Source organism: Microtus pennsylvanicus, chromosome 15 (genome assembly GCF_037038515.1).
Source record: "Microtus pennsylvanicus isolate mMicPen1 chromosome 15, mMicPen1.hap1, whole genome shotgun sequence".
Taxonomy (NCBI): domain Eukaryota; kingdom Metazoa; phylum Chordata; class Mammalia; order Rodentia; family Cricetidae; genus Microtus; species Microtus pennsylvanicus.
This window is the reverse complement of record NC_134593.1, coordinates 13,116,474-13,121,853: the sequence shown is the minus strand read 5'-3', so window position 1 is coordinate 13,121,853 and position 5,380 is coordinate 13,116,474. Positions and strand designations below refer to the sequence as shown.

The window sequence follows — 5,380 nt, the reverse complement described above, 5'->3', positions numbered from 1 at the left end:
TCATCCATTCTTCCATTGAAGGGTATCTAGGTTGTTTCCAGGTTCTGGCTATTACAAATAATGCTGCTATGAACATAGTTGAACAAATGCTTTTGTAATATGATAGGGCATCTCTTAGGTATATTCCCAAGAATGGTATTGCTGGGTCCTGGGGTAGGTTGATCCTGAATTTCCTGAGAAAGCGCTACACTGATTTCCGAAGTGGTTACACAAGTTTGCATTCCCACCAGCAGTGGATGAGTGTACCAATTATTAATGTTTTTAATGCCATAAAAATTATCAGATTATTAGTAATCAGTAATAAATTAAAGAATCCTGTGCTTTTGTTTGTCCTTTCTTTTTAAATTAATATTGTTCATTTTTGTTTCAACAGAATAAGTTGATTTTAGATTTAATCTATAAATTTTTATGTATATGTTTAAAGTTGAAAACTACAAAACCTGTGAAATACATGTAGTCTGATAACAGAATTGTTAAAGTTCTGTGACCAAGAATGCTCATGGCTCTTGCAGAGAACCTGGGTTTGGTTCCTCAGAATCCATGTGATGGCTCACAACCATCTGTAACTCCAGCTCTATTGGATCAATAGTCTCTGCAGGTTCTAGGTATACACATGGTATACATATAGTTTTGTAGGCAGAACTTTCACATCCAAATCTTAAATATTTTTAAAATTATTTATTTTGAATGTGTTTGTAAGCACATTCTGCGTGCCTCTGCCTGAATACTGTGATTAAAGCTGTATTCTGCAGTGCCTGGCTATCTTTGCTTCTATAAATGTATATCATATTCTTAGTGAGGGACTATGGCTGAATTTATCTTGGTATTATGTATTTTTATGATTGTGTCTTATTCTTTCCCCTCCCATTGTGGCCTCAGATTGGTATTCACTTTTGAGTTCTAGCTTCCTTGTGTGTAAAGTGGGAAAAGTGACCCTTACTATGTACACAGAGCTGGTTGAAATACATGTGCACTTAGTGAGTGTTGCACACATACTTTCTTGGGAAGATTTAGTGTAGATGCTGGTGTAAGGGATTGGAAGGTAGAAAAGATGGTACTGTGCCACAGGCATGACCACTACTCATGTGGGATGTCCTTCTGTATTTGTGTTGCTTTTATTGGTTGATGAATAAAGCTGTTTTGGCCAATGGCTTAGCAGAGTAAAGCCAGGTGAGAAATACAAACAGATATATAGACAGAGGGTAGGCAGACTCGAGGAGATGATATGTAGCTGCTGAAGAAAGATGCCAGAATCTTACCAGTTGGCCACTGCCTCGTGGTGATACAAAGATTAATAGAAATGGGTTGATTTAAGATATAAAACCTAGCTAAGAATATGCCTAAGACATTGGCCAAACGTTGTAATTAATATATAATTAATATAGTTTGTGTGATTAATAAAGTCTGGGTGGCCAGGAAACTAAATTTCAGTCACCATTTGCATATGGTGTCCACCGTCTGTGGCATGGATCCATGTAAAACCTAAAATAGCTTAAAATAGAGGCTTCTAGATCCACAAAAACAGAAGCCAAGTGCAGCTTATTGGTAGCCACATTTTTTAGATAGATTATTTGCTGGTGGCAAACAGAGGTGAGTCTCCTGTAAGAGAAGCTTCCTGACTCAGCATTAGCAGCAAAACCTGTAAAACTCCTTTAAGAGTCAGCTTTCTGGTTCATGCTGGTGGTACAAATGGTCTGACTTGTAGGGCCTGGGTCTGACTTGTAGGGCCCGGATCTGCCCTTGTTCCTGGGGTGCATCTGGAGGACAGTTTCTGGTCAGCTGACATAGCATTCTGTTTGTTCCTGTACTTCCCCTGCCCCACCTGGTGATTAGCTGTAGGGCATTGACTCCATTGTTGATATGGGATATGGTAATTTCCCACCTGCCTGGGTGGAGGTCCTTGCGCAGCAGTTAGGTAGTTAAGGACTTCCCCAAGTCTGAATAAACGGGCTTTTTTCTGATCTCCTTTCGAATGACCCAGATCTCTTTGTGTGTTCTTTTAATCTCCAGGTCCTTGCCCGACTTGCACGTGGTACAGTGGCGCAGGAACTGTACTGAGGGTGTAACACAGAATCGGGTGTTACACTGACTCTAGTGGGAGGTCCTGTATGGAGCACTTATAGGGTTTGAGAGCTGCATGCAGCAAATTGCTTAATGAAAGCAACATAGACTGCTGCATCCCTGGAGCTGGGGCAGTGAACATGGCTCCCAGAGCTGGCAGAGCCAGCTGCCATATTGAAAGGACAAGACAGGCAGAGCCAGCATCCAGGGCTGCCTTGACCACACTGCTTATCATTATAAAATTCTCCTTGTCAGAAAAGTTTTTTAGATACACAATAGGAAAATTAAGACATAAAAGACCTCTGAACAAGACACAGTGTATTTAAAACTATATGTAAGCTTATAAGAAGACAGACAATATTATATATGATATATTAAAGAAGACAGATAATATTATATATTATTATATGTTAAAGAAGACAGACTATATATTAAAGGAATAAGGATAATAAATATTAAAAATAATAGAAAGAAAAAAACTATATAAATATGGAAAATACACAGGGAGTCTGGTTTATGTATATTACTGTGTTTTCTTTGAATTTCTTGACTATAGAGAGACATTTGATTCTGGGGACTACTAGATTAAAGCAACATATATTTTAAAGGTATCTTGACTTCAAAATTTGAGTCTAAGGATATTTTACTTTGGAAAAGAGGTTCTGCATTTGTTTCCACAGAAGATGAAAACCTGTGGATTCTTTCCAGGCTAATGTGCTTTGATAGAACAAGACCCCTTGATAGTTCTCCATGGACCATAAAAATACTTCACCCAGCAAATAACAAGAAGCAGTTTGGAGAAAACTATACTCAAATTCCCAAAATGATTGTTTATAAATGTTTGTTTTCATTTACAGGGGATTGATCATAAATGATTAAATGCTCACAGTCAATCTTTTTCTAAAAATAAGGGTTTTGGGCTGCTCGCTCAGCTGTGGTGGTGAAGGGCTTCCACTGCGTTTTGTCACCCTAGCAGAAGCCAGGACTCTGGAACCCTTTCTGCTGCCTGTGGATCTTCTGTACTAACAGTTTACCAGAAAGCTCCAGCTGCTGCAGATTTGCTTCCAACCTACCACTGTTAGACACTTCCTGCTGCCCATCCTTTCCTCTTGGAGAGGAAAAGTCAGTAACATCAGCAACGTCAGTAAGGAGTCTCTCACCTCGACTGTTGTGGTTGCCCTTACCATCATGCTGAAGAATAAAGGCAAAGGAGGCAAAAACAAGCACAGAGGTAAAAATGAAAATGAATCTGGAAAAAGAGAGTCGGTGTTTCAAGAAGATGGCAAGAGTATGCACAGGTGATCAAAATGCTGGGAAATGGACAGTTGGAAGCAGCGTGTTTTGACGGTGTAAGGAGGCTGTGCCACATCAGAGGAAAGTTGAGAAAAAAGGTTTGGATAAATACCTCAGACATTATATTGATTGGTCTATGAGACTATCAAGATAACAAAGCTGATGTAATCTTAAAGTATAATGCAAATGAAGCAAGAAGTCTGAAGGCATATGGAGAACTTCCAGAACATGCAAAAATCAATGAAACAGACACATTTGGTCCTGGGGATGATGATGAAATCCAGTTTGATGATATTGGAGATGATGATGAAGACATTGATGATATCTAAGTAACCTAAGCATGCTACATCCCAAGTTTTCTGAAGATAGTTTTGCATACTTGGGATCTTGACCTTCAGCTGTTTAGTAAAACTTCTTTTAGCATGAGTATGACTTGTTAAACCAGATTGATGTATTTTTATTTTTTTAAGTATTACTTTGAAAACCAAAGATGTTATCGTAAGTGACATGTTTACCCTTTGTTCTTATAGATGTAACTGAACTTAGGGGTAGAGCAGTGTGCACTGTTGAGACTGCCTTTCCATTTGTGATGCTTCATTTCTGGCACGTGAGTGCTTTGTGTCAGCAGTTCCACCTGTCGAGCATCCTGGACTGAATATGCCCCAATTCCAGCACATCTGCTTCAGGCCCTTATGCCTTGAGACTTGAGTCAGATTTCCACATTTGTAGTCAGAATGCAGCTGTTTTTGTACTTATGGAGCCATGCCATTTTATACTTTTCATATTCTGTACATTTTATCCTTTATGTTGTTGCCACCCATAAATAGGCATTTCGCAGTGCCATTTTTAAATTACATCAGTAGCAATTTTGAGTTTTAAAAATTAGTCATTGCAGAAATTAAACACTTAGGTGATAATCATCTTGACTTTAGAAATACAGTAGTTGACAATGTTTATATGTAATTTTTACTTTCCTAAGGCATTCACAAGAATTGAAAATAAAAAGTGAAATAAATATGTTCTGATACTTGCATAGAGAAGGTGGTTGTTAATAGCACATAAAACATTCTTTTACTTTGCAAAGTAGGTTTTGTAAAAAGTCATTTCCAAAAGTTAGCTACTGTATTGAGGCTTTGAATAATTTAATTGCTGTATATGGTTTAAACTTAATTACATAATTGTATAAACACAGTCTTCCTTAACCTAAGCATAGGTTAAAGGGAGAAGAGCCACAGCTTACTGCAAAGGCAGTCCCTGTTTCCTGAACGGCAGAGTCCAGAAGAGAAGCCCAGTGAAATATGTTGGCATAAAAACACTTTTTCCTTTTAATATGTTCATTGTCTCTCTGGTATGTAACAAAAATAAATGACTGGGTGATTTTTAGTTCAAAAATATAAGTGTTTTGATATAAAGATGAATACTTTGCATTGTTACGGATCTTGGTCTATTGATACAAATTTAAGGCTGATTTTATACACTGTGTATATGTATTTCTGCTCTTCTTTAAGGTATTATGTTTATATGGTTTATTTAAAAATACAATGTAAAATTAAAAATTTATGGATTGTTAGTCATCTATAGTTGTCAAACTTGTAGTCATGCTAGTTAGGTTTTCTAGATTACAGAGATATTGCAGATGGATAGGTAGTCTTCAATCTTTTCCAAGACCTACAGAATATGGCATTTAAATGGTTTTAAGAATTTAGACATTTCTCAACAGTGAGAGATTTCTGCTTCTGGCAGCTCTGATTACTTCAAAGAGGTTGATGGGCATCAAAGAAACTTGCTATGGAATTTGCCTTCAATGTGACAAAATTAGCCATTTGGGCAAGAAACTGCTCTTATCTGGACTGCTTGATAGTATACTGTATGAACTACATATGCAGGAGCCACAGAAAAGTGACTGACTTCTGAACTTTCCAAAAGGCAGAATGGTCCTTCAGGATTCCTACTTCACAGAGGGACCTGGCAGACATTCTGCAGGATACAGAAGAAAGTAACCGAAAAACTGCCAATATAGGCAAAC

At 37.7% G+C, this 5,380-nt stretch overlaps 1 pseudogene; it reads left to right on the top strand.

Annotated features, from left to right (window-relative positions):
- Window positions 1–2,976: 2,976 nt before the first annotated feature.
- Window positions 2,977–4,799, top strand: LOC142835583 (eukaryotic translation initiation factor 1A-like; annotated as a pseudogene).
- Window positions 4,800–5,380: the final 581 nt, after the last annotated feature.